Source organism: Cherax quadricarinatus, chromosome 37, assembly GCF_038502225.1.
Source record: "Cherax quadricarinatus isolate ZL_2023a chromosome 37, ASM3850222v1, whole genome shotgun sequence".
Taxonomy (NCBI): Eukaryota; Metazoa; Arthropoda; class Malacostraca; order Decapoda; family Parastacidae; genus Cherax; species Cherax quadricarinatus.
The window spans coordinates 14032358-14058490 of record NC_091328.1 but is presented as its reverse complement, the minus strand read 5'-3'; positions in this window follow the sequence as shown (position 1 = coordinate 14058490).

The window sequence follows — 26133 nt, the reverse complement described above, 5'->3', positions numbered from 1 at the left end:
ATCGCGAGAAGATTTCATAATTAGACGAAAATTTCTTACCAGAATATGATATATATCCTCTTAATCGCCGTTATATGTAAATCCACCATGTCTTGCAAATCCGCTTAAAAATCCGGAAAATCTTGACAGTAACTTACAATCGACCAGAAATACTCTACGTATAACGGTGATAATTCGAATAATCGCGAGAATATTTCGTACTCCGAAATTCCTCACAGATGAGGATCAACGTCCTCTTGATTGCGACAATATTTCCGAAAATCCGACTAAAATTACCTCACAAATAAACTTTTAAAAAATCCGGATATTTGGGACAGTATTTCGTAAATAAAATTGACAAGTCCGGGGAAAAGCGTTACAATATTTGAAGTAATCCGATATAGTACGCTGTTTGTAATAGGCTTAACACGATGTTCGCAAATGGCAAATAAACAAGGCGGAATTCGTTTGGAAAAAAAAAAAACGGCTTTCCTCGTTTTAGTGCCTTTTTGGCCAAATTTTACGAATTGTTCATAAAATTGTTTAGTAAATCGAAATTGACGCTCTGCTGTTATATTTTTCTGTTTGTGTACACACACACACACACACACACAGAATGTGTGTCTATTTACTATATATACTGCTGTCCTACTGAGTGAGAAACAGAAACCTTCGATTCTTTTATATTCTGGTAGTTCTGCTGGTGTCTTTTCTGTCTCATACCCTTGTAAGATGAGAGGTAGTATAAGTTGCTACTACTACTAATTCTTAGTACACATACTACTGTGGATGTATATCTGTGTGTATGCTTACTCATCTGAGTTTTCTTATAACGTCTTAATAGTTCATGTTCTTTATTTCCTTTCATCTCCATAGAGAAGTAGAGAAGAATACTTCCGTGAGCTATTTGTGTCGTAAGAGGCGACTAAAATGGCGGGTGAAAGTTGCTAGTAACTCCTTCTCCTATATAAATTACTGCATCGAAGAAGAAAATTTTAAAGTTGAGATGTTTGAGTGTATTTTAGTGAAGTACAGATGATAAGAACTGATTGATCGTTAATGTTGAGAATGTAGAGACGCTGGATATCCTAATCTAAACGAAACTAAGCTGAAGTGGGAAAAGAATTTCAGTGGAGAGGAGTGAATGGGATTAAATCGGTGTATCTATGAGAACTAGAGCAGAAGATGTGGCGTAATGCTAGATCACCTAAGCAAGGAGAAGGGGTATAGGTGAATAAATTTAAGATTATGCGGTTTAGAATAGGGTAGGATATGAGAAGAGGGCTATAGCGTTTATGCACTTGAGGAAGAGAGGCGTTCAGAGGAAAGGTAGGGATTTTGGGAGATATGCGAGTGTTTAGGGAGTTTTGAACCAAATGAGAAAATTGCTGTGGGGGATGTAAAGAGTAAAGTGGGAGCAACTATTGTGGAGGGCTTAGCAGGTAAGTTGGAAGTGCCAGGTGTAAATGATAAATCTGGGTCTCTAATTGAAATATATATAGAGAGAAATTTGGTAATAGGTAATAAATATTTTAAGAAAGAGGATACATATAACTGATACGAAATAGGGCTTAATGACAGAAGTTTATTAGGATATTAAAAGGTTGATAGGTAGACCTCAGGATGTGCATGTATTTAGAGGGCCAACAGTGGTAGCTACAGTGAGAGTAAGAGGTAAATGGCATACAAGGAGAATGACACTGGTGGGTAAGAGAGAAGTGAAAGTTATTAAACTAAAGAAGATAAAGGTGAAATTTAATCATTTGTCAGGGAAAAGATGAACTAGAGAGAACACAGGTAATGAGAAGGAAGTCAAAGACACCTGAGTTAATTTTAATTAAGAATGCAGTAATAGTGTGCAGCTGACGTTTGTGGGCATAGGAGGGTGGGAGCGGGAGGGAGGAGGAACGATTGGTGGAATGATGAGGTAAAGAAGGTGGTAAGGGAGAAAAGTTACCAATGCAGTAGTGATATACTGAAGGTGAAGTATATGTAGAGTAAAAGAGAGGTTAATTAAAAGAGTAATGATGAAGTGAAAAAGAAGAGGCAGTGAGACAGCAGGTGAGGTTTTATCAACAAATTTTGCTAAGAATAAGAAAAAGTTTTGGGGCGAGATTAATAGACTGAGAAAGTCTAAGAACAAATGGATTTAATATTTAAAAATAATAGAGGGGAGTTTTTAAGTGGAGGTACTGGGAAGATGGCAGGAATATTTTGAGGAGTTGCTAAGAGTTGATGAGAGAAAGGAGGCAGTGCTTTCTAGCAATGGGCAAGGAGGTATAAGATTTTGTAGGGGCGAGGAAGAGCCAGATGTGAGTGTGGGGGAATTACTTGATGCAATGGGTTGACTGAAAGGGAGTAAACAGCTAGGATAGATAGGATTATGACCAAAGTGTTGAGAACAGGTGGGTATATAGTCTGGGAGTGGTTGGTGCATTTGTTCAGGATATGCATGAAAGAGTTGGAGGTACCTAGGGACTGGCAGAGAACAAACATAGTTCCTTTGTATAAGGGAAAGGGGATAAGTGAAAGCGTAAGAATTAATAAGAGAATAAGCCAGTTCAGTATACAGGTTAAAGTGTATGGTAGTTATTCTTGAAAGAATTAAGGGTAAGACAGAAAGTAGGATTGTAGAGGAACTAGGTTTTATGAAGGGTAGGGGTTGTAGACCCAGTGTTTACTACGAAGCATATAGGGGAACAATTTTTAAAGGTAAGAAGCTTTCTGTTGCTTTTATGGCTTCAGAAAAGGCACACGATAGGATGGAAACGAGAGCAATGTGGCAGATGTTAATAAATGGAATAGGTGGCAGGTTATTATAGCAGTAAAGAATTTGTGGACAGTGAAGCTCAGATTAGAAAGTGGAGAGGAGATTATTTTCCAGTGAAGGTAGGCTTTAGACAGATATATTTGATATTACCATTGTCGATAGGTAAGACACATGCAACAGTTAGGTATCTTTATTTTGAAAAGTTTTGCCTTAACAGTAGGCTTCTTCAGTTGAATACAGAAGCAGCAGATACAGTAAAGATGTAAAGACAATGTAATCAGTTCATCACCCTGGAAGACGTAGTTTTAAGGTGGTCAGTCCCTCAACCTGGAGACGAGTTTTCCTCCATAGTCTGGAACAATGTTTTATCAACATTGTAATATGGGTGTGAAGCACGGGTTTTAAACGTTGGAGAGAGGAGGTTGGAGACAGTGGAGATGTCATGTTTGAGGGCAGTGTTTGGTGTGAATATAATGCAGAAAATTTGCAGCTTGGAGATTAGGAGAAAGTGTAGGGTTACCAAAAGTATTATCTAGAGGGCTGGGTAATACTTTTGGTAACCCCTACACCACTATGTTTATAATACAGTGGGCTCAGAGGGTAGTGTTGCTAATAACCCAGACGTTGAGGCCACCTGAGAAAAGCTTAAGTACTGGTAACAGCGGACGAGTGCACTGACGGTATGTAAATAAAACCCACTATGGGGTTATGGTCTTATTTTTGTGTGACATTTCGCTCACCATGGCCTTCATCAATTCATACTATGAACAAGAACAACCAGTGTCTTATTTTTTCTCTGTGAATTAATAAGGACCCTAGTGGTGGGCGAAACGTCTTCACAAATAGTGTCATAACCTACATTGTATTTTATATACAAGAAATAGTTGCACAACGTTGTTTGCTGCTGCTGCCTCGGCCCAAGCAAGGAGTGAATCTCTTGCATAATATTCCCATGATTTCCCCCATGTAACTAATGATCATGTAAGATTATCTCTCAGTCCACAGAAGGACTCGAACCTGCACACTCTGCAACAAAGTATGCAGTACTTTAGCGCTTAAGTGTACTTTGATACTGAGTTTCCAAGTTCAAATCCTGCTTTTGAGATTATATATATATATATATATATATATATATATATATATATATATATATATATATATATATATATATATATATATATATATTTATTTATTTTTTATTTATTATCACACCGGCCGATTCCCACCAAGGCAGGGTGGCCCGAAAAAGAAAAACTTTCACCATCATTCACTCCATCACTGTCTTGCCAGAAGGGTGCTTTACACTACAGTTTTTAAACTGCAACATTAACACCCCTCCTTCAGAGTGCAGGCACTGTACTTCCCATCTCCAGGACTCAAGTCCGGCCTGCCGGTTTCCCTGAATCCCTTCATAAATGTTACTTTGCTCACACTCCAACAGCACGTCAAGTATTAAAAACCATTTGTCTCCATTCACTCCTATCAAACACGCTCACGCATGCCTGTTGGAAGTCCAAGCCCCTCGCACACAAAACCTCCTTTACCCCCTCCCTCCAACCCTTCCTAGGCCGACCCCTACCCCGCCTTCCTTCCACTACAGACTGATACACTCTTGAAGTCATTCTGTTTTGCTCCATTCTCTCTACATGTCCGAACCACCTCAACAACCCTTCCTCAGCCCTCTGGACAACAGTTTTGGTAATCCCGCACCTCCTCCTAACTTCCAAACTACGAATTCTCTGCATTATATTCACACCACACATTGCCCTCAGACATGACATCTCCACTGCCTCCAGCCTTCTCCTCGCTGCAACATTCATCACCCACGCTTCACACCCATATAAGAGCGTTGGTAAAACTATACTCTCATACATTCCCCTCTTTGCCTCCAAGGACAAAGTTCTTTGTCTCCACAGACTCCTAAGTGCACCACTCACTCTTTTTCCCTCATCAATTCTATGATTCACCTCATCTTTCATAGACCCATCCGCTGACACGTCCACTCCCAAATATCTGAATATATATATATATATATATATATATATATATATATATATATATATATATATATATATATATATATATATATATAGTGAGGCACTGAGGAGACGGCGACATATAGAGACGATTTACGGTCTCGTTATATCCTCACTTGAGAGAAGATAAAATATCCGAAAAAGATAACAAGGGAAGGAGCGATAATTTTTATGTGGCAAAAAGAAAATGGAAAGATCGTGTAAGGAGCAGGAAGAGAGAGAGAGAGAGAGAGAGAGAGAGAGAGAGAGAGAGAGAGAGAGAGAGAGAGAGAGAGAGAGAGAGAATTATTTTATATCACAATATGACAATGTTGTTGAAAAAACGAATAACAATTTCTCTCGTCTTTAATCTTCGATGGTTTTCTATTTTCTGTCCCTTCATCTATCCTCTCTCCCCTCCCTACCCTCTCCCCATCTAATCTCCCCTCTCCTTTACCTTTTCCCTTTCTGATTCTCATTTTTGTTATCTGAATTTATATTTTTATCAGAATGGATGTTTTTGAGGGGAAAGTGATAGAGGGGAGAGGAGAGGGAGTGAGGGGAAGTATGGGGAGGATAGCTAAGTGAAGAGGAGAGATGCAGGAAGAGATGAAAGAGGGGGTGTGGGAAGGAGGGGAGAGAACGAGAGACAGCAGGTTGGGAGAGGCATGAGGAAGGGGAAAATAAAGTGGTGAGGATAGAAGAGAAGTGGGATGAAGAGGGAGTAGGGAAGAGGGATGGAGAAGGGAGGGGAGGAGATGAGAGGGGGGGAAAGTATGGTGAGAAACAGAAGTGCTGCCCAACACGGCTCTCCCCCTCCATTCACCCCTCCCCTTCACTCCTTCCATTCACCCCTCCCCTTACTCCTCTCGCACCTTCCCTTCACCCCGCCCAACCCCAACCCACTCCTCAAGCCACCCCACTCTTCAACCCCTCCACCCTTACCTAACTCCCCACTCAGACCCCCTCTTCACCCAACACCTCACCACACCCCTCACCCCACACCTCTCTCACCCCTCCCTTCGTTCACTCCTATGGATAAATATCTTTTGCTGACTTGAAGAAATAACCAGTAGATGAAGCTGTGTGTGTGTGTGTGTGTGTGTGTGTGTGTGTGTGTGTGTGTGTGTGTGTGTGTGTGTGTGTGTGTGTGTACACCCCCACCCTCCATCCACACCCATTATCCACCCCCGTCCCCTACGAAGTGTCCGCTTCTCTCTATCACAAGTTTCTCATTTTTTTCTCCTCTCTTCTTCTTTATAGAAGAGCAGGTTTTCCACCTGTTCTCATTCACTATCTTCGATTCTGCATCGGAACGTTACGCTCCGTGTAGAGTTTCGTGTTTTGATGAGGCTCAACACAGAGCGAAACGCGTTTTGATAAAGCTCTGCACTCAAAGCATGTCTTGATAAAGCTTCACACAGCGAAATTCGCCTTGATAAGGCTCCACACAGAGCGAAACGTTGCCCCGAAACGTCATTTGGGTCGATACTGCGTCTCTTCCATTAACCCTGGCCGTTCCTACCTCTATTTCCCCTATCTTCTTTTTTCTTACTTCTCCTTTCCCATTTGCCCCCCCCCCCGCCCCTCTCACTCTATTCTGTTACCTTCGTTCCTATTTCGTGTTCTTTCTCTCCCATTCCCCCGTCATTTTCCAGTGGCCTTCTCTCCATCTTCAATCTTTTTTTTTGTCTTCCCCTTCCCTCCAATCATCTTCCATCTCTTACACACCCCCTCTGTGTCTCAAAATTTAGAAAAATCCATAAAAATGCTTTCGCGTCTATGAACAGGAGGGGAAGGAAATTTTTCCCCGCTGTAGGTTGGAAATACTAAGCCTCCCAGAGAGAGAGAGAGAGAGAGAGAGAGAGAGAGAGAGAGAGAGGTGTCTCTAATCGAGTAACATTGCCGACTGTGTCAGGTGAAGAGAATTAGTGTCTATGATAATAGAAGTGTCAAGCGAAATGTCGAGTGAAGCGTATTAGCCAAGATATCAATAGAAGTGTTGAGAGAAGTGTCATGCAGGGTTGTGTTGAAGCAGGTGTGTGTGTGTGTGTGTGTGTGTGTGTGTGTGTGTGTGTGTGTGTGTGTGTGTGTACTCGCCTAGTTGTACTCGCCTAGTTGAGGTTGCAGGGGTCGATTCCATGCTCCTGGCCCTGCCTCTTCACTGGTCGCTACTAGGTCACTCTCCCTGAACCGTGAGCTTTATCATACCTCTGCTTAAAGCTGTGTATGGATCCTGCCTCCACTACATCGCTTCCCAAACTATTCCACTTCCTGACTACTCTGTCGCTGAAGAAATACTTTGTCCACCTTGTCAATTCCTCTCAGTATTTTGTATGTCGTTATCATGTCCCCTCCTATCTCTCCTGTCCTCCAGTGTCGTCAGGTTGATTTCCCTTAACCTCTCATCGTAGGACATACCTCTTAACTCTGGAACTAGTATTGTTGTAAACCTTTGCACTTTCTCTAGTTTCTTTACGTGCTTGGCTAGGTGTGGGTTTCAAACTGGTGCCGCATACTCCAATATGGGCCTAACGTACACGGTGTACAGGGTCCTGAATGATTCCTTATTAAGATGTCGGAATGCTGTTCTGAGGTTTGCTAGGCGCCCATGTGCTGCAGCAGTTATTTGGTTGATGTGCGCTTCAGGAGATGTGCCTGGTGTTATACTCACCCCAAGATCTTTTTCCTTGAGTGAGGTTTGTAGTCTCTGGCCCCCTAGACTGTACTCCGTCTGCGGTCTTCTTTGCCCTTCCCCAATCTTCATGACTTTGCACTTGGTGGGATTGAACTCCAGGAGCCAATTGCTGGACCAGGTCTGCAGCCTGTCCAGATCCCTTTGTAGTTCTGCCTGGTCTTCGATCGAATGGATTCTTCTCACCAACTTCACGTCATCTGCAAACAGGGACACTTTGGAGTCTATTCCTTCCGTCATGTCGTTCACAAATACCAGAAACAGCACTGGTCCTAGGACTGACCCCTGTGGAACCCCGCTGGTCACAGGTGCCCACTCTGACACCTCGCCACGTACCATGACTCGCTGCTGTCTTCCTGACAAGTATTCCCTGATCCATTGTAGTGCCTTCCCTGTTATCCCTGCTTGGTCCTCCAGTTTTTGTACTAATCTCTTGTGTGGAACTGTGTCAAACGCCTTCTTACAGTCCAAGAAAATGCAATCCACCCACCCCTCTCTCTCTTGTCTTACTGCTGTCACCATGTCATAGAACTCCAGTAGGTTTGTGACACAGGATTTCCCGTCCCTGAAACCATGTTGTCTGCTGTTGATGAGATCGTTCCTTTCTAGGTGTTCCACCACTCCTCTCCTGATAATCTTCTTCATGACTTTGCATACTATACATGTCAGTGACACTGGTCTGTAGTTTAGTGCTTCATGTCACGTGTGTGTGTGTGTGTGTGTGTGTGTGTGTGTGTGTGTGTGTGTGTGTGTGTGTATCACTCACAACAAAGTGATGTGATATATATCCTGACACCTTCCCTACACACAAGCGCACGCGCGCACACACACACACACACACACACACACACACACACACACACACACACACACACACACACACACACACACGTACGTCACCGTCTCTTTAAATAGTCACTATCAGTTCACCATAAAACAATCTGTGAAAATTTTCAGATTGTCGCTAATGAAAGAATTTTACCAGACAATAATTCTTTAAGTGGCGAATAATTCTCTGTGTGTGTTTCTGTGAATATTCACCTAGTTGTGGTTGCAGGGGTCGAGTCGCAGCTCCTGGCCCCGCATCTTCACTGGCGGCTACTAGGTCACTCTTCCAGCTCCATGAGCTTTGTCATACCTCATCTTAAAGTTATGTATAGATCCTGCCTCCACTACATCACTTCCCAGACTATTCCACTTTCTGACAACTTTGTGACTGAAGAAATACTTCCTAACATCTCTGTGATTCGAGTCTTCAACTTCCAACTGTGACCCCTTTTTGCTGTGTCCCATCTCTGGAACATGCTGTCTCTGTTCACCTTGTCGATTCCTCTCAGTATTTTATATGTCGTTATCATATCCTCCCTATCTCTCCTGTCCTCCAGTGTCGTCAGGTCGATTTCCCTTAACGTCTCCTCGTAGGACATGCATCTTAGCTCCGGGACTAGTCTTGTTGCAAACCTTTGCACTTTCACTAATTTCCTTACGTGCTTGGCTAGGTGTGGGTCCAAACTGGTGCTGCATATTCCAATATGGGCTTGATGTATACGGTGTACAGAGTCCTGAACTACTCCTTACTGATATGTCGGAATCTGTTCTTAGGTTTGCTAATCGTCCGTATGCCGCAGCAGTTATTTGGTTGATGTACTCCTCAGACGGTGTGCTCGGTATTATACTCACCCCAAGATCCTTTTCCTTGAGTGAGGTTTGTAGTCTTTGGCCCCGTAAACTGTATTCTGTCTGCGGTCTTCTTTGCCCTTCTCCGATCTTCATTACTTTGCAATTACCTGGGTTGGGCTCCAGGAGCCATTTCCTGGACCAGGCCTGTAGCCTGTTCAGATCCCTTTTTTAGTCCTTCTTTGTCTTCCTCTGATTGAAATCTCCACATTAACTTGACATTATCTGCAAACGGACACTTCTGAGTCTGTTCCTTCCGTCATGTCATTCACATATACTGTGTGTGTACTCACCTAGTTGTACTCACCTAGTTGAGGTTGCGGGGGTCGAGTCCGAGCTCCTGGCCCCGCCTCTTCACTGATCGCTACTAGGTCACTCTCCCTGAGCCGTGAGCTTTATCATACCTCTGCTTAAAGCTATGTATGGATCCTGCCTCCACTACATCGCTTCCCAAACTATTCCACTTACTGACTACTCTGTGGCTGAAGAAATACTTCCTAACATCCCTGTGATTCATCTGTGTCTTCAGCTTCCAACTGTGTCCCCTTGTTACTGTGTCCAATCTCTGGAACATCCTGTCTTTGTCCACCTTGTCAATTCCTCTCAGTATTTTGTATGTCGTTATAATGTCCCCCCTATCTCTCCTGTCCTCCAGTGTCGTCAGGTTGATTTCCCTTAACCTCTCCTCGTAGGACATACCTCTTAGCTCTGGGACTAGTCTTGTTGCAAACCTTTGCACTTTCTCTAGTTTCTTCACGTGCTTGGCTAGGTGTGGGTTGCAAACTGGTGCCGCATACTCCAATATGGGCCTAACGTACACGGTGTACAGGGTCCTGAATGATTCCTTATTAAGATGTCGGAATGCTGTTCTGAGGTTTGCTAGGCGCCCATATGCTGCAGCAGTTATTTGGTTGATGTGCGCTTCAGATGTGCCTGGTGTTATACTCACCCCAAGATCTTTTTCCTCGAGTGAGGTTTGTAGTCTCTAACCCCCTAGACTGTACTCCGTCTGCGGCCTTCTTTGCCCTTCCCCAATCTTCATGACTTTGCACTTGGTGGGATTGAACTCCAGGAGCCAATTGCTGGACCAGGTCTGCAGCCTGTCCAGATCCCTTTGTAGTTCTGCCTGGTCTTCGATCGAGTGAATTCTTCTCATCAACTTCACGTCATCTGCAAACAGGGACACCTCAGAGTCTATTCCTTCCGTCATGTCGTTCACAAATACCAGAAACAGCACTGGTCCTAGGACTGACCCCTGCGGGACCCCGCTGGTCACAGGTGCCCACTCTGACACCTCGCCACGTACCATGACTCGCTGCTGTCTTCCTGACAAGTATTCCCTGATCCATTGTAGTGCCTTCCCTGTTATCCCTGCTTGGTCCTCCAGTTTTTGCACCAATCTCTTGTGTGGAACTGTGTCAAACGCCTTCTTGCAGTCCAAGAAAATGCAATCCACCCACCCCTCTCTCTCTTGTCTTACTGCTGTCACCATGTCATAGAACTCCAGTAGGTTTGTGACACAGGATTTCCCGTCCCTGAAACCATGTTGGATGCTGTTGATGAGATCGTTCCTTTCTAGGTGTTCCACCACTCTTCTCCTGATAATCTTCTCCATGATTTTGCATACTATACATGTCAGTGACACTGGTCTGTAGTTTAATGCTTCATGTCTGTCTCCTTTTTTAAAGATTGGGACTACATTTGCTGTCTTCCATGCCTCAGGCAATCTCCCTGTTTCGATAGATGTGTGTGTGTGTGTGTGTGTGTGTGTGTGTGTGTGTGTGTGTGTGTGTGTGTGTGTGTGTGTGTGTGTGTTGTGGTTGTGCTTGGTAAATGTCGAGAGAGAGAGAGAGAGAGAGAGAGAGAGAGAGAGAGAGAGGAAGGGGGTAACTGTGGTCACAGCATCCCACATATTCCGCCTTGCCATTTAAAATTTTTTCATTGCTACAGCTCCTGTTAGATTGATACAGCTCCGGCAGGATTGATTCTGTAGGATTAAGACAACTGCTGTAGGATCGACACAGCTCATGTAGGACTGACACAACTGCAGAACTGGCACAGTTGCACAGTTCTGCAGAAATTTCACATCTACAGAAGTGACAAAACTAATGGACAGCTTCTTCACATAGAGGTCTTTTTGTGAGACTAGCAATCATGCTTCCAGACAACATCCAGGGTTCTTGATGCGAGATGAGCTATGAGGCTTCCAGCATCCAGGGTTCTTGACGTGAAATGAGCTATGCTTCCAGCATCCAGGGTTCTTGATGTGAGATCAGGTATGATGCTTCTAGCATCCAGGATTTTTGTTGTGAGATGTTCTATGATGCTTCCAGCATCCAGAATTGATGTAAGATGAGCTATGATGCTTCCAGCATCCAGAATTCTTGATGTGAGATGAGCTATGATGCTTCCAGCATCCAGAATTCTTGATGTGGGATGAGCTATGATGCTTCCAGCATCCAGAATTCTTGATGTGAGATGAGCTATGAGGATTCCACATCCAGAATTCTTGATGTGAGATGAGCTATGAGGATTCCATCATCCAGAATTCTTGATGTGAGATGAGCTATGAGGATTCCAGCATCCAGAATTCTTGATGTGAGATGAGCTATGAGGATTCCAGCATCCAGGGTTTTTGTCTTGCCAAGTTCTCAGCACCTGCCAATATGATGGACAGAAATAAAAAAAAAAAACACTTGACTCTCATAAAATGTCAGAGCTGTCTCTCCAGAGGAATCTTGGTGGTCATGAGGAACTTTCGAGTCATTAAAGAACAAAAAGGCACAATACTGTGACTGGAACAATAAACGTTTCGGTCCGACTTGGACCATTTACAAAATCATACAGTGTGACTTTGTAAGTGGTCCAAGTCGGACTGAAACGTCGTCGTAAGCTCCTCTCTCCTATGTGCGGGTTACTGGTGTATTTTGAGTCATTCTTTGGATCAACTCTGTTTAACATTCCTCTCTGGGTTCACAGCTCACCTTGTGTTGATCAAAAATGTATGTTTTCATGCACATGGAGGGATGGTCTGGATGAGAAGCCTGTAGACCTAAATCCAGTAAAATCTGGATGGGGGAAGAACGAGTTTAAGACTTTCTGTGGTGCTCCTTCAGGATGTTTACCAAGACTCTGTGGTGCTCCTTCAGGATGTTTACCAAGACTCTGTGGTGCTCCTTCAGGATGTTTACCAAGACTCTGTGGTGCTTCTTCACTTCATGATGTTTAGGTTGCACCACCAACACATATATACTCATAAATAGTTGAAAGAAAAAGCCACCGTGATACGTCTGGCACCTCAACCTCTCCTGCAGTTATGGCAGAAAGGTACTTACGAATTGCCGTGCGTGCATTTCTGCTCGCTTCAAAATGCAGTGAAATATTAGTATTTGTTATACTAGGTTAAATTATATATATGTTGGGTTAAGTTGGGCTAAATTGGGTTAGGTTGGGTTAATGTATATTAACCTTGCAGCGCGGAAGAGATGCAATTTCATTCATGCATTTTCACACGAACAAACCTGAAGGACAGGTTGGGCAACGAGGATTTCTGGGCAAAAGCAACAACGTTGAAATCTGAACGATTATACACAAAAATAACTAGCATATAGGAGACAGGAGCTTACGACAACATTTGTCCGATTTGGACCATTTACAAAGTCACACTAACAGAAAGAGTTAGGTTAGGTAAGGTTCGTCAGGAAACAGGACAAGTGTTTCCTGACGCGGGCCTTAGCCAGATGATGACCCACCGGTGGAGCTTTTGGTCATCTGACCGAGGCCTTCCGCTGGCCTACCGGTCCACCCCTTAAAAAATTATGTTCATAGTTATAACCATTTGTAACAGAGGAAAAAAAGTATACAAGCCAATGGGACAAGAACAGGAGCAAGAGAGTAAGAAGAGGAAGTAGTGGTAATGGTGAGGTAGGTAGTGGAAGAAGTAGTAGTAGAAGAAATAGCGGTAGTAGAAAGTAGGGAGAGTAGAGGAATGGAGGGGAAGATAGAGGAAGCACGAGTGGGGCCAGTCTAAGGACAAGAAAAAGGAACACTGTCATTAGCTCTCCTGCAGTGCTCCTGACCCCGCCTCTGCTTGCTCTCTCTTCCCCTCCGGTCCTTTATTATTTGCCTTCCTTCACCCTTCACTCACCTTTCTCTCTTGTACCACTAAACTACTCTCCCTGCTTTCTACTACCACTGTTTCTTCTGCTTCTACTTCCACTACCTACCTTTCATCTACCACTGCTTCCTTTTATTCCTCTCTTGTTCCCGTTCTTGTCCTGCTCGTCTATATATACTGGTTCCCTCAGTCTTTTCTGCTAGTGTGACTTTGTAAATGGTCCTAGTCAGACCGAAAACATCGTCGCAAGCTTCTCTCTCCTATTTGTGTATTGCGCCAGTCATAGTATTGTGCCCTTTTTGTTCTTTCTGAACGATTATCACGCAAATTGCAAGGTTGAGATGCCTACCAGACGTAGGAGTGAGACCTTGGTGCGTGGTTGCCAGGTGTATGAGGTAGCTACTACCACTACCACAAGACACACATGACATCCCCTGATAGCACACTCAGCAGAGTGGATGCTCTCACCAACTATTCACCGTCCATCATCCAATTTGGAAGGTGATTGTTCATTCATCGGCCCTATTACAGCGCCGCTGCTGCCGGGGTGATGGTGGAGGAACTCGTACAGCGGGAGTCGACACAATACACGTCAGACAATGGTAGGCTCCAGCAATCATGTCCACAGTTCACTTGTTTGGGAAGTGGTTGGCCAACTTCGTTCACCATCTCGTGTCAACTGGTGATTGCTGCAGCAATTGGCTTAGGGGATTCATGAATTTGCTGAGGAATACGTCAGTGGTGTGTGTAAGAACATTCTCGGAATTCCCCCCCCCCCATAGTAGCAGCGAGTAACTTGCACGTCACGATCGTGTCTCCTCACAACGGCAATGTTTAATACGGTTTTCTGTATGTCGAAATTTAATCTTACTGCAGCCTTCACCTCATTTACGCTGAGTATCTTGTACGTCACGATCATGTCTCCTCATTCATCTCATTTACGCTGAGTATCTTGTACGTCACGATATGTTTCCTCATTCACCTCATTTACGCTGAGTATCTTGTACATCACTATCATGTCTCCCTCACCACAGCAGTCATCAGCACTATCACCATCACAGAAGGCGTCGGGCGCAGCACCACAAACCAGGGAGGAAATAGTCTACTTTAACACACTAAGTAAACAGGGAGTTGCCGTCCTGAATATTGCATCTCTCTCTCTCTCTCTCTCTCTCTCTCTCTCTCTCTCTTGCTGTTTTTGTCTTTCTACCTCACAAAGCATTTCACTCAAGTTTATTTACAGGGATTTATTGTTAACTTATTTACAGGGATTTACTGCTAGCTTATTTACAGGGATTTACTGCTAGCTTATTTACAGGGATTTACTGCTAGCTTATTTACAGGGATTTATTGCTGGCTTACTTACAGGGATTTACTGCAAGCTTATTTACGGGGATTTACTGCAATCTTGTTTACAGGGATTTATTGCTAGCTTATTTACGGGGATTTACTGCAATCTTGTTTACAGGGATTTATTGCTAGCTTATTTACAGGGATTTACTGCAAGCTTATTTACAGAGATTTACAGCTTTTCCCCACCGTAAGTCATGTTGATACAGCTACATAAAACAGTCATCATCCTCTGATAAATATCATCCTCTCTGCCAGGAGCTGCGACTCGAGCCCTGCAACCACAAATAGGCGAGCACTGCTGAACAACACACAATGTTTGCAATAGCGACAATGGTTTTACGAAAACACTAACGGTAAATTTCTTAAATTTAGCCGGCTAGGATGACGTCACTAACAATCGGAGAGAGAGTTGTGCCGATAGTTTGTATTTTTACAGTGAAAACTAAGGTTAAAGGTGAATAAGAAGTAAGACGATCAAGGTGTTTTGGAGAAATCACAATACCGTGGCTGGAACAACTCTCAGCTGACCCACAATACCCTGGCTGGAACAATTCTCAGCTGACCCACAATACCCTGGCTGGAACAACTCTCAGCTGACCCACAATATCCTGGCTGGAACAACTCTCAGCTGACCCACAATACCCTGGCTGGAACAACTCTCAGCTGACCCACAATACCCTGGCTGGAACAACTCTCAGCTGACCCACAATACCCTGGCTGGAACAACTCTCAGCTGACCCACAATACCCTGGCTGGAACAACTCTCAGCTGACCCACAATACCCTGGCTGGAACAACTCTCAGTTGACCCACAATATCCTGGCTGGAACAATTCTCAGCTGACCCACAATATCCTGGCTGGAACAATTCTCAGCTGACCCACAATACCCTGGCTGGAACAACTCTCAGCTGACCCACAATACCCTGGCTGGAACAACTCTCAGCTGACCCACAATATCCTGGCTGGAACAATTCTCAGCTGACCCACAATACCCTGGCTGGAACAACTCTCAGCTGACCCACAATACCCTGGCTGGAACAACTCTCAGCTGACCCACAATACCCTGGCTGGAACAACTCTCAGCTGACCCACAATATCCTGGCTGGAACAATTCTCAGCTGACCCACAATACCCTGGCTGGAACAAATCTCAGCTGGCCCACAATACCCTGGGTGGAACAGCTCTCATCTGACCCACAATACCCTGGCTGGAACAACTCTCAGCTGACCCATAATACCCTGGCTGGAACAATTCTCATCTGACCCACAATACCCTGGCTGGAACAATTCTCATCTGACCCACAATACCCTGGCTGGAACAATTCTCATCTGATCCACAATACCCTGGCTGGAACAGCTCTCAGCTGACCCAGAATTCCCTGGCTGTAACAATTCTCATCTGGCCCGCAATACCCTGGCTTGAACAATTCTCAGCTGACCCACAACACCTTGGCTGGGACAATTCTCGTCTTTCCCACAATACCCTGGCTGGAAAAACTCTCAGCTGACTCACAATACCCTGGCTGGAACAATTCTCATGTGACCCACAATACTCTGGCTGGAATAATACTCGTCTGATCCACAATACCCTGGCTTGAACAATTCTCAGCTGACCCACAATACCCTGGCTGGAACAACTCTCAGCTGGCCCACAATACCCTGGCTGGAACAACTCTCAGCTGACCACAATACCCTGGCTGGAACAACTCTCAGCTGACCACAATACCCTGGCTGGAACAACTCTCAGCTGACCCACAATACCCTGGCTGGAACAACTCTCAGCTGACTACAACAATACCCTGGCTGGAACAACTCTCAGCTGGCCCACAATACCCTGGCTGGAACAACTCTCAGCTGACCCACAATATCCTGGCTGGAACAATTCTCATCTGACCCACAATACCCTGGCTGGAACAATTCTCATCTGTCCCACAATACCCTGGCTGGAACCATTCTCATCTGACCCACAATACCCTCTCTGGAACAATTCACATCTGACCCACAATACCCTGGCTGGAACAGCTTTCAGCTGACCCACAATTCCCTGGCTGGAACAATTCTCATCTGACCCACAATACCCTGGCTGGAACAACTCTCAGCTGACCCACAATACCCTGGCTGGAACAACTCTCATTGACCCACAATACCCTGGCTGGAAAAACTCAGCTGACCCACAATACCCTGGCTGGAACAACTCTTATCTGACCATAATTTCTGACTCTTCCTTTTCATCCTTATTCTTCACTTTTCTTCCTTCACCCCCTTCTATTCCCTCTTTCTGTGTCCTTCTGTTTTTGAAAATCAGCTGACGCGTCTTAAATGCTGACCTGATTCTTCTTCCTCCTTTGGCCTTTACTCTTTTTCTTATTTTCTTCCTCTTCCTCCATCTTTTCCTCTTTCCTCTTCTTCCATTTCTCTTTCGCCCCTTTATCTCCTGTTTCTCCTCTGCCTCCCTCTCCTCCCTATTCTGTCCTCGTCTCCTTCCTCTTCTTTTATGTCTTCTTAACTCCTTCCCTTTCTCTACTTTCTGTTTCCTCTTTGCTTCTTCCTCTATTCCTCCGTCTTCCCGTCTTCCTGCTTGTTTCTTCCTCTCTTCCTGCTTGTTTCTTCCTCTCTTCCTGCTTGTTTCTTCCTCTCTTCCTGCTTGTTTCTTCCTCTCTTCCTTGTTCTTCCTCCACCACACAGTATCCAGCAACAAACTGCAAAAATAAAAGTGACTAACTCAAGTAACATGAAACACCTGTCGAGCTAAAATTAAAAGTAATGACTCATACGTCCAGTCAAGAATAAAACAGAGAGAGAGAGAGAGAGAGAGAGAGAGAGAGAGGGGGGGAGGGAGGGGCAGGAGACGAGGTACAAATTGGATGTGAAATAATAAATAAACCTTTTATATTCTTTTTTTTTCTTCCGCCTCTATATTCTGGCACAAAATTTACGAATTCGTAAATGTATTAATATGTACAAGAGACGCACGCACGCAAGAGCGAACACACACACACACACACACACACACACACACACACACACACACACACACACACACACACACACACACACACACACACACACAATCACTGGAGGACAGGAGAGATAGGGGGGACATGATAACGACATACAAAATACTGAGAGGAATTGACAAGGTGGACAAAGACAGGATGTTCCAGAGATTGGACACAGTAACAAGGGGACACAGTTGGAAGCTGAAGACACAGATGAATCACAGGGATGTTAGGAAGTATTTCTTCAGCCACAGAGTAGTCAGTAAGTGGAATAGTTTGGGAAGCGATGTAGTGGAGGCAGGATCCATACATAGCTTTAAGCAGAGGTATGATAAAGCTCACGGCTCAGGGAGAGTGACCTAGTAGCGATCAGTGAAGAGGCGGGGCCAGGAGCTCGGACTCGACCCCCGCAACCTCAACTAGGTGAGTACAACTAGGTGAGTACACACACACAAGCGAAGAGGAGGGGTCAGGAGCTCTGACTCGACCCCTGCAACCACAATTGGTTGAGTACGCACACACACACACACACACACACACAAAAGCACGCACATACACACGCGCCAAGTAGCTATTGACAAGTGCCTTTGACAACTAGTAACAACTACAGCTGGGACTCGACCCCTGCACTCACATACAGGTCAGTACACTAACACAAACAACATTGGAATAATAAACCCGCACCTAAACACTCAAGGAACTGCAGAAGTAGGATAGAGGCTTGCAACGAGAGCAGTAGAGATGTAGAGACGACTGCATCGTCTCTACCGCTTCTGCTGCCTCGTCTGTACTCGACTGAAGAAGCCTACTGTGTAGGCGAAACGTTTCGGAATAAAGATACCTAACTGTTGCACATGTGTCTTACCAAGGAGACTATTGTCTGAGATCAGCGGTATGAGGAGAGACTGAAGGAGCTCAATATAACGAGGAGAGATTGAAGGAGCTCAACATAACGAGGAGAGGAGACAGGATAACTCGGAGGAGTTTACAAGGTGGACAGGGACAGTTGACTCACGAAATCATAACAGCACTATTGCAAATAAGCCAGGGAACGGGTGGGGTGTGAACCATGGCGAGTCAGTCGTAAAACTCCAGGCCAGTTACATAAGCCACTGGGCCAGCTGGCTACAATAAGATTCATCCAACTAGGTATATTTATACACCATAAGGATATTAATATGGGCCACCACTGTGACCACAAATGCAAGTTTTTACAGATGGTTCATGTGGTTCGAGTGACAGGAATTAGGTATATTGGGGCGTAGTTGAAAGTTAATAACACAGGGATTTCATGAAGCATTTTTTCAGGCTCAGAGTGGTCAGGAAGTGAAAGGACTGGACAACGAAGTGATACAGGCAGACTTTACACACAGCTTGAAGAGTAGATGTGACTGGGATCACAAAACCAGGAGTGTATGTGAACCCAGTAGTACCCAGTTTAAGGGGTTTTAATGTCACAAATGAAACTATATTAAAGATGCATTTTAAATAAGGTATACGAAAAAAATGAGAAAATCAAGACAAAATTGTAATTACTTGAGTGTAAGGGATTCCAACCCCCTTCACAGGGATTCCAACCCCTTTCACAGGGATTCCAACCCCTTTCACAGGGATTCCAAACCCCTTCACAGGGATTCCAAACCCCTTCACAGGGATTCCAAACCCCTTCACAGGGATTCCTACACCTTTAGAGGCAAGGCCAAGAACTGATACTCGACCTCTTTCACCACACACATGTGAGTGCACACCCCAGCAGGGGGTCGAAATATATAGACCAATTAATTTTCTGAGTTTGTCTCCATGTGGGTTATTACTGAACACTGTCCAGTGTCTCTAAACCTACATGTTGTCAAAAGTTCTGAAGAAGATTGTAAGAAGATACTGGAGTTAGATTATTTAGAGAAAGCCAGTGTGAACTTAAGAGTGTAAAATCCTGTCTTACGAAGTTGCTGGAGTTTTATGACGAAGTTGCAAAGTTAAAACACGAAAAACAGGGTGGGATAGAGTGCATCATCGTGGACTGCAAAAAGCATTTGATACAGTATCACAGCAGTGATTAGTTTGTAAATTAGGAGTACAGACAAGGGTAAAAGGCAGAGTGCTCCACTGAATTGGGAACTGTATAAACAGAAGGGAAAAAAATAACAGTAAGAGATTATGCATCGGAATAGTGAAGAATTAGACGCTTTTGCAGCATTTTGGAATCTTTATTATGGATACGTTTCGCCAACAAGTGGCTTTATCAGTTTGGTACAGAGATGAATGGCGGAAGGAGTGTGAGGTAATCAGTCCCTCAGTCTTAAGTCGATGTATTCAGCCCATCAGTCTTGAGAATGGTAAAGTGTTACTAGCGGGGTCCCTCAAGGATCACGATTAAGACCGCTACTGTTCCTAATATGTGTTAAGGATCTACAAGAAGGGATTATGTCTTACCTGTCACTGTTTCCTGGTGTAAAACTGTGAAGATGAGAGGACAGTTATGAAATGAGAGACCACAACAAGCTGCATATGTGGTCAAACAAGTGGATTCTGGAGTTCAGTCTAAACACATGTAAGGTCATATGATTTGGAGAAGGGCAGGTCGGACAGAGCGCACATCACAGGCAGAGATATGCTGCAAAATCAGAGTGAGAAGGACCTGAGGGGAATTATAACACCGAGCATATCGCCAGAATTACCTCACACATCGTATAACATCAGCGGTTTATGCAAGACTAGCGAATCTCTGAATAGCATTCAGGAACTTGAGAAGAAAATCCTTTTGAACTTGATATACATTGTATATGTTGCACAAATCATTGATCATGGAACCTATAGCTTGTTAAGCACGTACAGAAGATTTTCAAGCAGGCTAGTACCAGAACTGTGAGGAATGCACTATAAGGAGAGACTGAACTGAACCTGACGATTCTGGAGGAGCGAAGGTCAAGCAGAGACACTACGAAATTCAGAATTCGGAGCTGATAGGATATATAGAGACAGACTTTGAATTAAGAAGACCAGGATCAAGAGGACACAGATGGAAGCTAAAGATGCTGAGCCGTAGAGATGTAAGGAAATATTTCTTTAGTCTCAAGCTGGTTGAAAATTGGATGAAGCAATGGTGGAGGCAAACTCATTATACAGCTTCAGGAGTATATACGATCAGGCCCAAGAGCCAGAAATCAGCTGTGCTGATCAAAGTAGTCTAGGAGGCGGGGCAGGGAGCTGAATCTCGACCCCAAGAAACAACTGGATGAGGACATACATGTACACACATTGTGTGCGTGTGTATCCCAGGTCACTGGGATAGTTCCCAGATCACCAGGACACTGGGATAGTTCACCAGGACATTGGGATAGTTCATCAGGCCAATGGGATAGTTCATCGGGACACTGGGATAGTTCACCAAGTCACTGGGATAGTTCACCAAGTCACTGGGATAGTTCACCAAGTCACTGAGATAGTTCACCAAGTCACTGAGATAGTTCACCAAGTCACTGGGATAGTTCACCAAGTCACTGGGATAGTTCACCAAGTCACTGGGATAGTTCACCAAGTCACTGAGATAGTTCACCAAGTCACTGAGATAGTTCACCAAGTCACTGGGATAGTTCACCAAGTCACTGAGATAGTTCACCAAGTCACTGAGATAGTTCACCAAGTCACTGGGATAGTTCACCAAGTCACTGGGATAGTTCACCAAGTCACTGGGATAGTTCACCAGGTCACTGGGATAGTTCACCAGGTCTCCAGGACACTGGTATAGTTCACCAGGTCACCAGGTCACTGGTTTATATATCACAGTAATATATTCTTTAACCCGCTTAGCTCACACACATAAACTGGAGGCTCGGCCATAATGGCCGCTCTGCACGGAGGGTAGACTGTCATCTCAGGGCTTACCTGCGACATTTTTAACTTGGAAATGCTTGGGTGGTGCGTACGTCTACCTGGAAGGTGTTCCGGGGGTCAGCGCCCCCATGGCTCTGTCCACGACCAGACCTTCCAGTGGATCAGGGCTTGATCAACCAGGCTGTTACTGCTGGCCGAATGCAATCCAACGTGTGAAACAGCCCGATTGGTCAGATACGGATTTTAGGTACGTGTCCAGTTCCCACTTGAACGCAGCCAGGGGTCTGTTGGTAATCCCCCTTATGTATAATGGGAGGCTACTGAACAGTCTTGGGCCCCTGATACTTACTGCGTTTTCTCTTTGTGTACTCGTGGCACCACTGATTTTTGTGCTTCCGCATTTCAGATAGACTGGTCCCCTTGAGAAGCTCTGTGATTCTTCACCTTCACCTGTAGGAGGAGTCTCACATCTTTTCTTTTTCGTTAGGGGACTGTGCCTTGAGTATACCTCATGTGCCATAGAATTTATTTTTTCTTTGCTCTGATTCGGATCCATGTTGATTAAGATATCTTCCCAGCATGTTTCGTTAAGGACATGATTAATTTGGTCCCAGTGCATGTTGTTGTTGTTAAAGTTGATTTTTGTAAAGGCGGCCTCATAACTAATCACGTTTTACTGATCAGGAACCCTGAACATACAAGTCTGAACTTCGATTAGGTTGTGATCCAAATTAACTCTCTTTACAACTGTTATATTTCGTAACAGATAATCATTATTTGTGAAAATAAGATCAAGTGTATTTTCCAGCCTTGTTGGCTACATAATTTGCTGCCTTAAGGTGAATTTATTACAGAGATTCAGAAGCTCATATGTGTGATAACGTTGGTCTGAGGTTCCTCTCTGTCTTACCTCCGCTATAACATTATTTGCTACGTTCTTCCATTTTCAAGGTCTTAAATTGAAATCACCAAATAACAAGATATTTTGGGCTAGAATTGGAAGATTTTCCAGTAACTGTTCCTGGAACTGGTGGGAAGTTGCATCTGGCGGCTTATATACAGCCACAATGACTTAAGTTTTGGTTCTCAATCTTTACTGCCAAAACTTTAAAATACCATCAGTTGTTTGGCATCATTGATATAATACTTGTGTGACACATCAGTGAGTATTTATCAGTTTGTCGGTATTGTTTACTGTCAGTAGTGTAATTACTGATTTATGGATGGGGGGGGGGTCGAATCACATCCCTTGTTCCATCCTCTTAAGCTTCAGTTGATTGGTATTACTAGTTCTTGGCCTCATGAGCTCTGTCTTACCCACCCTTGAAACTACCTACGAAGTGATATTTTAATCTACATTAGTAATCTTAATAAATGTATATCAGTGGTATTCATTCCGGACAAAATGACTTAGATTCACGTGCAACATCTGGATATCTCGACTCGTAGACGTTCCGTCATCCAGTGGCGAAGATTTTAGAACTATATGATATGAAGACTAGAAATAGATACAGCATACAGTCGAAGATGAGGTAATCAGTCAGCATATGAGCAGGTGATGAGCACCGTAATTATGAAATCTTAATCACAAGCATGAAGATTGGTGCTTATATACTGGAGTCAGAGTCCACGAAGCAGACGAAGGCATTGTCACTGGTATGCGGGATTCCTCAAGTAGGTCATGTCCAAGACTTGGACCAGGAGTTAGCATGTAGGTTGTGGTGGTGTCCTCTGCACCATGATTCCGTGATGTTACTGTGTCTGCCAAGTTGTATATCAGTGGTATTCATTACCTACAGGATAATGAATTAGACACATGTGCAACATCTGGGTATAATTACTTTGTAGACGTTTCGCCATCTAGTGGCTTTATCAATATCTTCATTAATACGTTGCTCGTCACCTGCTCCTAGGCTGAGGGACTGACTGCCTCATCTTGCACTGCCTGCTGTATATATTTATACAGTCTTCACATTACATCCATATAATTTATTGATAAAGCCACTGGTATGCAAAACGTCTACAAAATAAAGATACCCGGATGTTGCAAATGTGTCTAATTCATGACCTTAATAAAGGAAGAAAAAAAAAGACATGAGTAAATTCACTGACGACACAAAAATTAGCCGACATATTAATTCAAGAAAAGTTACCACAGAGTTTTAGAATGACTCTGACAAGCTGGTGTGGTCAGAAAAGTGGAGGCTAGAGTTCAATCTGTCTGGGAAGGTATATGCTGATACCGCCAATTTGTAGGTCGACATACTTGCACAGTTCAAGACATTGAGGAAACGTTTCGCCACAAGTGGCTTTTTCGGATTAGTTGAAGAGTAAGAGACTTGTTCAATTTTTGGAAATGTTTATTGTGGAAACGTTTCGCCAGCCAGTGGCTTCATCAGCCCAACACAGAAGAAGCGCGGAAAATGCGGAAGTTTCAGGTCATCGGTCCCTCAGCCTCAGCTTGCCGGTTTTCTAAACCATTTATACAGTAACTCATGTCAGACACAGCAACATCTTGGGATCTTGATGCTGTGAATTCCTCAACACCTGTCTAACCTATAGTCTTGACTTGCTGTCACTAATAGATTTTTCCACTGGTGATGCCGCCTACAGCTGCTTCACCTCACGTGTCTGCGGTATATAAGCCCCTTCTTCACGCTTGTACTGTAATTTTATCAAATTTGATGGCCTGGTTACCTGATCATCTATAGGCTGAGGGACTGATTACCTCAAACTCCTCATCTTCCACTGTTCTCTGTATTGGACTGATGAAACCACTGGGTGGCGAAACACTTTCACAGTAAAGATACCCAAATGTTGGAAAATTGTCTCATTAATCAATACGTGCAACAGTTGGGTATCTACATTATCGAAATTATTCACCTGCTCAGCAGGCTTCTTCAGTCCAGTACAGAGGTGACTTCAGTACTGGAGACACCAGAAGAAGCAGTAGAGAGGTAAGCACGAGGTGATCAGTCCCTCAACTTTGAAGACCAAAGATACCCAATAAAGATACGCAAATGTTGCATATTTGTCATTCTCATCACCTTGTTGATGTAATGAGAACAGTACAAGAATGACGTGCTTATTATGGGCCAGTAGACCACCCTCAGTGCTGCTCTGTTCTCGTCTTCTGATAAAGATCTCTACTTCCCTTCCTCACCCACTCACCTCTCCCACTCACCTGTCCCACTCACCCGTCTCTCCCACTCTCGATTATAGCTTTAGCTTTGTCCCCTGTCCCCTTATTCTTCTTATTATTCTCGAGGAAGTGCATCAGGGAAATGGGAGATGGTCAAGTCGAAGAGCGGGTAACTCCATTTCCTAGAATCAAGAACCCTTCACCTGGAGCCTACAGGCACTTTGCCAAGTGCTTGTCTAAACTAGCCCTTAGTTAAAATTACTAGGCAAGCCCCTAAACCCATATGGGCTAAACAAACCGGTTCTTAAAAACCACTTGCTTCAGCACTTTATTACAGCTTCAACGGCTTGTTCCAAAATAAAGCTTAGCACCACGTGTGTGTTCCCTCTCTTGTCTCGAAGTTTCATGCAGGTTTGTTATATATATATATATATATATATATATATATATATATATATATATCCATCCACAACGCCAGACTCTAGAGTCTGGCGTTGTGGATAAAGTACTGTGTACTCTGATGCCGAGTTTGCCGGTTCGAATCCTGCTGTGGACTGAGAGATAATGTTTGTAAATAATTTCTTGTGTTTGCGAATTGTTAAGTGATTATATATATATATATATATATATATATATATATATATATATATATATATAAAATGCAGAACAACCACTGTGGAAAAGTAGTGAAATTCCAAGCACTTTCGTGATTTTTTACATTAACAAGGAACTGTAAAAATGAAAGATCAACTGAAAAGCATATAAGGAGACTACACCTCGCTGTTACCTTACAACACATGACCTTTTTATGATGTAGGTAGAAATTAAAAGATCTGTCATACACAGCTTATATTCTACCCGAGCTTTAAAATTTTTAAGCTGTTCAATGTATCTTAAATTGTTTATATATATATATATATATATATATATATATATATATATATATATATATATATATATATATATATATATATATATATATATATATATATATATATATAGAGTGGGTGAGATGTTATCAACAAATTTTGTTGAAAATAAGAAAAAGTTTTGGAGTGAGATTAACAAGTTAAGAAAGCCTAGAGAACAAATGGATTTGTCAGTTAAAAATAGGAGAGGAGAGTTATTAAATGGAGAGTTAGAGGTATTGGGAAGATGGAAGGAATATTTTGAGGAATTGTTAAATGTTGATGAAGATAGGGAAGCTGTGATTTCGTGTATAGGGCAAGGAGGAATAACATCTTGTAGGAGTGAGGAAGAGCCAGTTGTGAGTGTGGGGGAAGTTCGTGAGGCAGTAGGTAAAATGAAAGGGGGTAAGGCAGCCGGGATTGATGGGATAAAGATAGAAATGTTAAAAGCAGGTGGGGATATAGTTTTGGAGTGGTTGGTGCAATTATTTAATAAATGTATGGAAGAGGGTAAGGTACCTAGGGATTGGCAGAGAGCATGCATAGTTCCTTTGTATAAAGGCAAAGGGGATAAAAGAGAGTGCAAAAATTATAGGGGGATAAGTCTGTTGAGTGTACCTGGTAAAGTGTATGGTAAAGTTATAA